We start from the raw sequence: 13,454 nt of genomic DNA, 5'->3' as shown, positions 1-13,454 counted from the left end.
GGTTCTTTTTATGAAGTTGGAACTGGCTTCCCCAAATTATTAAACGATTTCAAGTATTTTTAAATAACTGACTGGCTCGCTTCATGCTTTATTAAGTTATATCTGTACCAACAGACATACATATTTAATGCCCAGTTCACCAGACAGACAGACAGACAGACTGACATTGATGAAGTGCATGGAAACAAAAGTTATTTGTACATTAAGGATACTGTCTATTACAACAGAATACACATTAAACACATTAAGCCGCGAGGTTGTGAGTAGTAAACAAATTGTTTGTACGTGGCAACCGGGGACATATGTGTTCCATTTAACCTTCTCTTTCTGACCAGTCACTGACCACGGGAAACAAATCGGGGCGCTGCACGAATTCAAGGGGATATATCGTATATTTGATGTGGCTTACATGTCACTTTTGTAAGGGCTCAAGCAGCGATCTACATTGCCCTCTTTTAAAAGCAGATTCTCCCTCCGAACAAACAACACATTTAAAAGTTGACGTCCTCCCTATTCATCACCCGTTGCACCATTATATCTGCGACGATATACAGCAGTCTCTCATCAATACATATGCCGCGTGTTGATATAGCGTCAAACACGAACCAATCTATCCCTACCCGTGTGTCGATCTCCAATTCCATTTCTGCTCTATCTACCCATGTGCCCATGTGATACCAGTCTCCCCTCTAGCTACCCATTTGACACTAGTCTCTTCTATCTACCCGTGTGACATATACCCAGTCCCTTATTTACCCGTGTGACACCAGTCTCTCCTCTGTCTACCCACGTGATAGAAGTCTCTCCTCTATGCACCTATATGACACTAGCCTCTTTTCTATCTACCCGGGTGACATTGGTATCTCCTCTATCTACTCGTGTGACAAGAGTCTCTCTATCTACCCCTGTGACATATAGCACTCTCTCCTCTGTCTAGCCATGTGACATGTGCCAGCCCCTCCTCTATGTACTCATGTGACATGTACCAGTCTCTCCCTATGTACTCTTATGACAGTAGTCTAAACTCCGTCTACCCATGTGACATGTGCCAGTCTCTCCTCTACTCATGCAACATCTACCATTCTCTCCTCTATCTACCCATGTGACACCAGTCCCTCCTCTGTCAACTCATGAGACATGCACCACTCTCCCCTCTATCTACCCATGTGACACCAGTCCCTCCTCTGTCAACTCATGTGACATGCACCACTCTCCCCTCTATCTACCCATGTGACACCAGTCCCTCCTCTGTCAACTCATGTGACATGCACCACTCTCCCCTCTATCTACCCATGTGACACCAGTCCCTCCTCTGTCAGCTCATGTGACATGCACCACTCTCCCCTCTATCTACCCATGTGACATGTGCCAATCTATCGTCTATCTACCCATGTGACATGTACCATTCTCCTCTATCCAGCTTTGTGACGTGCCAGTCTCTCCTCTAGCTACCCATCTGACATGTAGTTTTCTCTCCTCTATCAACCCATATGACATGTACCCGTCACTCCTCTATCTACCTGTACGACACCAGTCTCTCCTCTATCTACCTGTGTGACATTTAGTAGTGTCCGCTCTACCTGTCAGTGCAAAATGCGCCATCTGTCCATGAGACATGTACCAGTCCCTGTTTTATCTACCTATGTGATATGTGTCAATCTCTCCTCGATCAGCCCATGTGGCATTTAGCAGTGTCTGTTCTATCTACCTCTGTGACATGTACCAGTATGTCCTCTATCTACCCACGTGACATGTATCAGCCTCTCCTCTATCTGTCCGTGTGACATGTACCAGTTTCTCCTCTACCTACCCATATGACGTGTACCTGTCCCTTCTCTACCTACCTGTGTGCCATTGATCAGTCGCTCCTATTTCTGCCCGCTGGACGGTGGAGTAGCCTGGTTGGAGCTTTTACCTGTCTAGATCGTCGAACATCCCCTATTAAGTACAACGCGTGAAGACAATGTATTAGTCTGTCGTACAGACACTGAAGCAAATATATCCAAGAAAGCCCACGCAAGAAATGTGGCAAGTCTAGATTTAAAGTCTAAGAGCCCCATTTCATTATATTATTTTTTTACTATGATTTTTTTTCAGTAAAATATGTTAATTTCAGAATCTAGTTTTTACTTTAATAATTCATGATTTCATGATACTGACTGAAAAGGTATTCACGTTATCTACCTGTGTGACATGTACCAGCCCTCCTCTATATTTCGGTGTGACACCAGTCTCTCTCCTATCTACCCACGTGACATTAGTCACTTCTCTATCTACCCATGTGACGTGCTAGCCTTACCTCCATCTACCCATGTGACATGCAGCAACATCTCCTCTTTCTACTTGTGCAACGTGTACCAGTCTCTCCTCTATCTACCTGTGTGACATTTAGCAATGTCCCTTCTACCTACCCGTGTGAGTGTACCAATCTCTGCTCTATCTACATGTGTGACACCAGTCTCTCCTCTATCTACCTATATGACATTTAGCAGTCTCTCCTCTATTTACCCGAGTGCAATATACCAGTTTCTCCTCTACCTACTTGTGTGCCATATACCATTTGCTCCTCTTTTTGCCCGTTGGACGGTGGGGGTTGACTCCTGGTTGGAGCTTTTACTCATCTCGTCGAAAATCCCCTCCTAAGTACAACGCGTGAAGCCAACTTACGGTTTCATGATACTGCATGAAATCTCTTACTCAAGGCATCTACCCGTGTGACATGCACCAGTCCCTCCTCTACCTTCCCGTTTGGTATGTTCCAGTATCTCATGTACACCTGTACTTATCTTCCCACTTGACATGCACCAATCTACCCACGGAACGTGCACCAATCTACTCACGCGACGGGTACCAATCTACCCACGTGACATGTACTAATCCACCCACGTGACATATACCAATCTACCCACGTAACGTGCACCAGTCTACTCACGTGACGTGCACCAATCTACCCACGTGACATGCACCAGTCTACCTACGTAACGTGCACCAGTCTACCCACGTAACGTGCACCAGTCCACTCACGTGACGTGCACCAATCTACCCACGTGACATGCACCAGTCTACCTACGTAACGTGCACCAATTTACTAACGTGAAATGCATTAATCTACCCATGCGATGTGTACCAATCTACCCACGTAACGTGTACCAATCCACTCACGTGACATATACCAATCTACCCACGTAACGTGTACCAATCTGCTCACGTGGCATGCACCAATCTATCCACGTAGCATGTACCAATCTACCCACGTGGTATGTACCAATCTTCCCACGTAACCTGTACCATCTGAACTGACTTGCAATGCATATCTGAATTTTGATCCAGTGTGGGACGCTCTATCCACTTAACATCAGCGTGGACCCTAACCAGACGGATCCAGTAAAATTTTCTCCATACATCATCTCTACATGTCACAATGCACGGCCTTCAGGCTACATTAATAACCAAGCGTTCCTTCTGTAGACAAATTCAGAATAGCACTTCTACGTTTCCGTTTTTCATACGAGACATGTTAATGGTGACAAATGGATAGATTAGTGGTAATTTTTCAAGGTAAGATGTATGCAACCTATTGTACCAAGGTTTGGATGGACTAAAATACGGAAGGACCCTCCCCATTCTCATTTTGCTTTCGCTCCCATGTGGGCTATATTTACACCATTTTACCCACGTGGGTAGAGATTGTTACATATTTATTACTTTCCCATGCATAACACACCGTCGCCCACGAAATCGACAGGTTACCGGTGTAAGGGGCGTAACTCTTCACACACAATCAAAATACAGTTGCCTCCCTTGCATCATTGGCTCTATTTCAACGTATTGATTTTAGCTCTCTGTAACATCCCAGCTTGCCTGCCAAAAGCCAAGAGCGGCCCGAGTCACCATTCCACTGGCTGGCTTCATTTAAAGAATTACATGACTTCCACCAAAGAAACCACAAAGGACAAGCACAATATCTACTTAGTCAAATACTTCAAATAAAATAAGGAATAATCATCTGTGATGATACGTGGGCACGTTTCTTCTTTCAAGTTGATAAAAGGTAGATTTGATTTTGAATAATGTGGCTGAGTAAAAGATCGTGTAACCTTTTTATGTGTGTCCCCGAAAGGCAAACTTGATCACAAAAACGTGTTTAGTGTTAACGACCCATTTATTGTAGGGGTATAAACTGGTTAAACTAATTATAGATGATGGATAGTAGTAGCATTACGAGCAATCTGGTTTGTCTCACACACGCTATTGCTAAATAATATCAAGCAATACGAGAGGCTTTATCATTGCTTAGAATTAGATGAATAAATATATCATACTTAAAATCGGCAAAATCACATACAACTCGACCACTGCATTTATATGGCGCCACATTAGATCTCGTTAAGCACACCGGTAAATGTTAATACCGTAGACCACTCGCACACAAACAGAAATATTTTCTACATAGATATAATTATCTGCCCAATAATATATTACATTAGGGAAATATGTGAAATATCTAGTAGTTTATCGTGCTTCCCGCGCCAGTGGTCAGTGTGATTATGAGACAGGAGCTCGGGACAATGGTCATGTATTTTCTTAATTTTTTCAGTCATTGATGGAAACATATTCACTGCTGCGGACTCAGTTGTGAAGAATATCCCAATATGCAACAATGTGTAAATGCATTCAATATACCATTATAAATTCCAGCAAGGGAAACGGTTCTGGTGATAAAACGTATGCTTGCCACTAGACGTAACAAAAGATCAGAAATGGTATGCCTCGACTAAAACGGGATCAATAAATGGGCCCCCACATTTGGTTGTTAAAAGCCCTTTTATTCATTACGAAGATCCATTAGTGCAACGTTGTTCAGTGGAAGAATAGAGCGACGCTAAAACTGTTACCCATAGCTCACTCACTCAAACCTGAATTTACCATGGTGACTGCTTGTTATGGCAGTTAATTGTACGTGCATGTCTAAATAAACGTATGCAAACAATACGTTACACGTCTGTAAACCGATGTTTTATTAATTTGATAAATCAAACGGCAAAACGTACCTGACATACAACGATTGATTTTAAACCATCATGACTAAAACGTTCCAATACCTGTGGAAGTGATTTGACTGTTAACAGAAACACACATTGTGGAACTCTATGCGTATTACTCGTGCACATATCAGTGAAACACATTCGTGAAGATCCGGGTTAGAACCACGAGACTATCTGGATCAGGTGGCCAGGCTCGCTCATGTGGTTGACACATGCCACCCCATCCCAACTGTGTCAAACGCTGTACATGCTATTGATCACTGGATTGTCTAACACACACATCCGCTATTCCCTGGCGTACATTTGACCAGATAGTCGTGCAATAACCTTTTAAGATACTCATCAACAACCTGACTCTATAAAAAAGTGTTCATGCGACGTGATTGTAATTATTAACGACAAACGGAATGACAAGTCAGAAGCATGTCCCTCAGTGATGTGAAACTAGCGCTCTATAAATACCCTTATCATTATTATTTTACAGATTAAGATTGATATGCAGCAGAGAGGGTTCGGGTGATCCTGGCACAGTCAGGCCGGTAAGGCTCATCGTCAGCTCAGGGCCCTCGCCCCCTCTACACGCAGCCCAGACAGCGAATGGGACTTCTCCCAGGAAACACTGCCTAGTCGAACCCACCAAGAACTTTTCGGAGAATATGTAGGGTCCCCAACACTGCAGCCTTCTGCATTACCCAGATTGTCAGAAGGGCTGTGCTCCCGGTGGAGAACCCGGGCACTCTCCTGATCTGCGCCAAGAGATCAGGAGGTACCAAACCAAGGGCACCGAGAACAATGGGGAACCTAACGACAGTGTACTTTGGATACAAGCGAGACATTTCAAAGGCGAGGTCAGCATATTTATCATGCTTTTCCTGAATCTTGCTGATCACATTGCTGTCAAAAGGGACAGAAAATTCTATGATATAAATAATTTTATTGGCTTTATCAAAAAGGACAAGATCAGGTTTGTTGGCTGGAATTCGTCTCAGGCTGTATATTGGCCTATTCCAGAGAAGTTTATAGCTGTCATTTTCCAGGACGCCCTGGACATGTTCAGAGTCGTACCATGGATGGACCTCGGGGTCAAAGCCACAGGCATGGCGGAGACGATAGTAAAAGCAGCGAGCCATGTCATCATGTCTTTTAAGATAAGCTGTTTGTGCCAAGGAAGGGCATCCACTGACAAGATGTTGGACAGTCTCTGTAAAGTCATTGCTAAGACGACATTTCATGTTCACATTTTGGTTAAGAATCACATTCTGGCGATTTCGAGTGGGAAGTGACTGGTCCTGAGCAGCATAAAGGAAGCCCTCAGTTTCACATTTGAGACCAGCCGACTTCATCCAGGCAAAGGAGTCGGTTGGATTACTGATCTGTTCCACACACTGCATGTACTCGGTGCAGTGGCTTCTCAGACAGCTTCTCCACAAAGGACCGACTCTGGGCAGACTTGGTGAAGGACTTCACCTGGTTTACTCCCATCACTGTACATCCAGCAGTACATCGCCATCAACAATATCAACTTAAAGTTTCAGATTGTGTCCAACCACCTAGAGCAAAGGACTATGGGAGTTCCCTTGGAAAATTCCCCTTCTGATTGGAATAGATTCTGAAGTCTGCACCTCTCCTTGCGAGTACATCTCAAGTTGAGTCGACCAGCAACTCATTAAAGACTTGAGTAAATCAAGTAGTCGCTCAGGGAGGTCAATACACTGAAGACACTTCAGAATCCATTCGTGAAGGACAGAGTCATATGCTTTTTGTAGTCTATCCAGCACATGGAGAGGTTGCGATGATACGTTTTAGCCTCTTCCAAAATCATTTTCTGTACAAGAAGTTGATCCTTGCACCCCCAACATCCCTTCCTCGCCCCCTTCTGCTTTCTGAAAATTATCTCATTGGACGAGCAATATGATTAAACGAGGTTCGTCAAACACCCTGTGAATAATTTGGATTGAGTATTTAGACATGTGATAGGGCGGAAGTTTTTGGGATCAGTCAAGTCTCCTTTTTTGAGAGAAGTATTGTGCGACCTTTGCAGAACCATGGAGGAACATCACCTGTATCCACAAGAGAATTGAAACAGTGAAGGAGTGGTGCTTGGACACAGGGAAACAGTTTCCAATACCGGTTTCGAATGCCATCAGGCCCTGGAGCTGTATTAGATTTGAACTTCTTTATAGCAGTCTTCAGGCAATCTTGTTAGATGTAACAGACAAACGATCTGGTTAATTTCTCATGCATTGCATGGTCATAATCACTGATCCATGTTACAGTCGCCGGGTATAGACCTCAACTGTTTCCAGAACCTTTCATTGGCAGCCATGGGAGGCCGTTTATCATGCTCATCAACACCACCTGTCTTGAGTTGCCTGTAAAATTGCTTTTCATTATTTCTAAATAGTTTATTTTCTTTGATAAATTTGTTTCTCTTTTCCCATTCTTTCTTTCTTTCAGTCCAATTTTTTATTTTTGCCTAAGGGAATCGACAATTTGGAGAAGTACCTTTTCTTTTGTTGTCTTGTAGTGTAATTTTAATTTTCTCCAAATTGCCTTTTGTCGTTTAGACATGGGATTCCCTGATGATCTTAATTTCAGGCACAGCTCTATCCAGGAAATATATTTTCTAGTTTCTCTTAATTTTACTTGAAACCGTTTTTGTTTTGTTTTTTTTCTTTCTTTTTTCTTTTTTTTTTTTGGGGGGTGGGGGGGGGGGGGGGTGGGGGGGGGTGGGGGGTGGGGGTTATTATCTTAAGTATTAGAAGACTTTTCTTTGGAAACTGTGTGAAGTTCCTCCAAGCTTAAGGTTCGAGCGGCAGCATAGACACAACAATTTGCTTCATGTAATGAAGAGTCCGCAGAAAGTTTCATAGAAATAATGTCATTTAATAAATCAATTTCAGTTTTGGGAAAAGATTGGCTGGTTTGTTTGATTGGCCTCCGTTTTTCCAAAGGTAAAACAGATATTTCATCATAAATAGAGTTGAAACAAAATATACACAGGGTTTTCTGAAAGGTCAGCAATTGCGGAAGAGGAAGAGTGAGGATCCAAACTTTCGGGGCCAATTGGCTCTACGCCGGAAGAGTTTGTTTCGGGAAGAAGAAAGAGGTTCACGCGGACGTCCATAAGAAGTTTGGGATCTGCTGCCACTTGAGCATCCTGCTCATTCAAAGGTTCCTGACGGGCACCAGTTGTGGGTTGAACTGGCTCATAGGGCATAAGATGTTGTGCCGCCGGAGTTGATCTTGGAGATTTTGCTCCGTCAGGTAAGCATACATGGGCATGGCATTGTCCCAATGCAGCTTAAGCGACTTGCCACTGATGCGTGGATTATCAGGCCATCCTGTCGCTGTCGCACACTCTAGTAGTGTGGATTTGAGATGGTTTGTGCCTTCCCCTGGGGCAAGTCCCATCTCCAGTATGGTTTGTGTCATTCCCGGAGGAAGGCTGACTGGGCTGCGGAAGTGAAAGATTGAATTCTTCTTCTCTTGCTGTAACCCAGTAAGAAAACCAGCTTCGGGGGGTCAGCCCTAACTGGGTGATGTACGTTTGGTTCAGGGAATAAAATTCCCCTATCTAGGCCCACCACGGAGAGGCGTACATCATCATCATATTATTATTAATGGTGGCCCTGTGGAGAATGAGTGAATATTGCTGAGACTGTTTCGGGTACGATACGAATGGACGAAAACACGCAAACACGTATATAATATTAAGAGGTTATGAGATGCATGGTGTTACTGATATGCTACTCTCGAGCTGATATGACTGGCGAAAGCGAAACTGTTATAGCATGACCATAAACTTGTCTTCGTCTATAAAGTATCGGCACTGTTCATACCGTACCTGTTCAATAGCAGGGCAATACGGCTGATACGAATTTTCGGAGCTAGGGCTGATATGGCTCATATGGATTTTCGGCCAGGGAGAATATGAACATATGCCGACAGCCAGTATGTGTGGAAAATGATCTATATTATCGAAAGGCATGTGATTAAAAAAGATACTGTGTGTGGATATATGACATATGATACCCACATCACACCCCCGCTACACAGTCCCGGTGACTCTGATTCCAGTACTTCTTTTAAGTATACTGTGCATAGCATCTTTTGTACTGGTCAGTTGAAACGCAACGCCACAAACCCATACATATTCGACCAAATGCGGACATCCCCGTTGTAGATTCACATATTCCTATCAAACTTGATATTCAACAACACTGTCACCATGGGTGTGTGTGTGTGTGGGGTGTGTGTGTGTGTGTGTGTGTGGGGGGGGGGGGGGGTGGGGTGTGGATCGTTCAGAAATGTACAAAAGGCATGTTTTAGACATGACCTCGCCATATGCCGTAGTTTTAAATGATGAGTTTTGAAGTCCCTAAATGGTTTAAACACTGACTTGAACACTGTGGGAATCCATATAATTCCTTGTACGATGTGTTGAATAAATGATAAGAAGCAGACAGACAGTAATCAAACACTAGCTCTAACATAAACTCAGTACAGAGAACACACACACACAACACATGCATAGTGCCTACGCAGTGCACAGAACGTACATTCATAACATATTCAAACCATCCACAACATGTATACATGTGTGAATATGTTATATTCATGAAAAAGCTATTGCGTAAGTTTTATTTAACTGTTGTTTTGGGACGAGGACTCTGCCGGTTTTAAAGTTTGGAACGGCGCAAGGTCCACAATAACAACAATAACACGTTTTATTATTTAATATAGGTGTTCATAAAGTTTAGAATTGTTTCATATTGTTCTTTATTCGTTCATTATGGGCTGGTGGAAGTTTGAAAACAGTTGTTTTCTGAAATGAAGCTCAGAACACTCAAAACGGCGTTCTGTTACACTGTTCGAGGCGTCCGGTGATGTTCTGAAATAAACACATACGGAACACACAAAGCGTGTTCTGAAATCAAGAACACGAGCGTTCTGTAAGTGGAATAATAGTGCGTTATACTGCGTGCTTTTTATTAAAAAAAATAAAACTTATATAACTTTAGAATGACACTAAGTGTTCTGACTGCAGAACACGTGGTTCTTACAGGAGAACACGTGGTGCCCGACTACGTTCTAAGACTGTTACTGGGAGGATGTGCTCATAGTGTTCAGAACTAGGACATTTAGAGAGTATGTGTCATGCAACCAGAAAGTCATTCTGTTTAACAGCAGAAAGCACTCATCCATATAAACAACATTCAGACTTACCTGACAGACATGCGTCAAATGTCGTCTGCTTGTTTTGACACCTGGTCTGGACACCTGGTTCCGTTTCATTTTCCACGCATGGGCCGCATGCAACGATATATTCTATCAGTTGACGGTCTGGACAGAAACTCGCTTATATGTGAGATGTTTCATTTTAATCAGTTTATGAGAACAAATCACGTAAATGAACAAGCCCGCATTTACCCCAAAACGGTCCATCGTGAAGTTGTAGAGCGCGCTCGTGAAACTAATTTGCATGGAGCGTTATCATTGGTCGGTTTCCACATTGACGTTCCACAGCCTCAGCGGCGTGGTTCCCCGTATAGACTGCGCTTGCGCTACACTATGTCTGGTAACAATTCTCTTCATTGATAAAAAGAAAAAAACGTTCTTACTTTCTTGAGGAAAGTATATGTTTTACGTTTCGTCATAAAACAAAAGCATCGCTTCACGATAAGGATTTACTGCAACATATGTCATGAACACTGCACTGCTTGGACAAGGAGGGATATATAATGATGCTCGAGGGAGCATGAAAGTAGTATTCGAAGGAGGGAGATTTAATGAACTGTACGAGGTAGGGAAATTCAAAGTGTTGTATGAGGGAGGGACATTTGTATAATATTATACAGGATAGGGGATATGCCAGTGGTCCATGCTGTGCAAGTGAGGTGAGGTAGAAAGGGCATTCGGTTTCACTTATATATCACAGCAAATTGTTGAATCTGGACCACGTAAACCAGCTTTTGGTAGCATAAACAACCACCTAAGCTGTTAGGGGTACGAGGTCACACAATCAGCAAGGTAAAACAGCCTACATTAAGTCCACTTTACATACTGGGAACACTTATACAGGTATACAAAACACGCGCACGCGCGCGCAAGAACTCGTACCAAACTATCACATTTGCATCAACACCATGTAGTAAAGGTAAATGTCACGGTTGAAAGAAGCGCATGTAAAATATACCACAAAGCCACATTCCAGTCGTCAAACTTTCAGGCGCATATTCTGTATGATTATGTTACAAGCGTAAATTTATTCAAAAACCGTAAGCGAATCCAGACAGGATCCAGTGTGTGTGTGTGTGTGTGTGTGTGTGTGTGTGTGCGTGCGTGCGTGCGTGCGTGCGTGCGTGCGTGAGTGAGTGAGTGAGTGAGTGAGTGAGTGAGTGCGTGCGTGAGTGAGTGTGTGAGTGTGAGTGAGTGTGTGTGTGTGCTGAATGATGACACAACTCCGATATAACTCTGAGTGTAAGTCTCTGTGTGTGTGTGAGTGTGTGTGTGTGCGCGTGCGTGCGTGTGTGCGTGCGTGTGTGTGCGTGCGTGTGTGTGTGTGACATTTGAAAATCACACCTACATGTAGTGTATAGTTACAACCTTCAGAGTAACGAAACACATGGTTACTCGTGTCGTGCGAATAATGAGAAAGAAAAACGTGTTTTAATACGAAGCCCTGACAGATTGACAGTGTTTACGTGATCTTATAATGAGGCAGCCGGCAGTCAGGTATATACACAGCTACCTGAAGTCTGTATTGGAGACATGTGGAATAGAAGGACATTTGTGCCTGCGGCGGGGAGACAGTCACAAATATCCATTGCCAACATTAATTGGAGACCTGACTAATACCTGAAAATCCGCACTAATTAAGCTTATTTTGACGGAGGAAATCAATCTGCTGCACTAAAAGCCAGAACAACCACTGACCACGCACGGGGAGAGAGATACACCCAAGAGTACATTACACTAGCGTTTGCTGAACCGGCAACGGTTTCTCTTCTTTAAGACAATTGTTTATTTCGAATGCATATTTATATGTCATTTCATCGGTACGGTTTTGCATTTTTACGAGACAAAACTTTTGATGATGATGCTCATGTTTGTCCAGGTAATATGTTGTGTGTTATGTGATACCTCAGTGTCGGGCCATTTTCCATAGCAACAGAAAGCTGATTACTCAGGTATTCATCACGCTACTCATGCATATGACCCAAATACGTTGTGCATATATGGATTATAATTTACTCCGGCATGCAATTGTGATCATCTGGATTATTTACAAACCTGATTTATTAATATCTAACAGTCGATGAGCTAAAAAAAATAACATTTCATATGGTTATAATTGGTATCGATCATTATGTGTAAATCACGTGACGTCATCGCGTAGTGGTGGTGTTATCCACTATGTTAACAAATAAGCACAACTTCGCCACATTGTATAATTATTTTGTATTGTCACATGGTCGCCATGCCTCCCCGTGGTGGTGGCGCTATACATTATGTTAACAAATAAGCACAACTTATCACATGTTTAATGGGTACACTGACATTGTTGTAGTTGTCATAAGGACATCATTTGTATATTATATCTTCAAATAATACGAAAATTATTACTCACCTGTGGAAGATACTGCAGTGTAATATTACAATATTACACTAGTGTAATACCGCCAGACGCATGACGTCATAATGGTTAAGAGTTGTGACGTCACAATGCTAATGCCGCTGTCGAAGTGGTACTGGGTCTTGTTTGACTCGATGAAGACTGGGAGTCCCGAGTCCTCACAATGTCGCCGCAATTTCTATCCATCTGTGTTGAATTTCGCTCTTTTGATACCAAATCATTCACTCGTTTAATGAAAATGGTATTATACGGAAGGTCGTTTAGTATCCTCTATTTATGTCATCACATGGTCATCAAATCGTCATGTGCCAACATGCCATTTTGTAATATTGGTCATTATGCCATCATGTGATGCTGTTCATTATTACCTGCGAGGGTGAACATACGATGCAACTTTTGTCATGGTGACGTGACGTCATGAACAATGCTATGATGTCACGTTTCTTCCGTGACGTTTCGTTCTACATGAAGCGAGGGCGGGTAGCCTGTCTGTTTGAAAGTGGATTTGGGTTCATTTTCCTCAATTTGACGACTTTGGTAATAACCAGAACATAATATTTGTGCCCATGTCATACTATATTTACGACACTCTTGCCTAAATGCTTGTATATCCCTTGCTCTCGCTCGGGAAATACCAACACTCGTGTCGTAAACATATAGTATGACATGCATATGGGCATTCATATAATATCCTCTGTTTCTCAACATCATATGATGTTGGTCATACTTTTAGTACTTCAGGCACCCGTGAAGGTTCCGGGGTAGAATAG

This window comes from Haliotis asinina, chromosome 7, assembly GCF_037392515.1.
Source record: "Haliotis asinina isolate JCU_RB_2024 chromosome 7, JCU_Hal_asi_v2, whole genome shotgun sequence".
Classification (NCBI taxonomy): Eukaryota; Metazoa; Mollusca; class Gastropoda; order Lepetellida; family Haliotidae; genus Haliotis; species Haliotis asinina.
Note: the sequence above shows the minus strand (reverse complement) of the source record.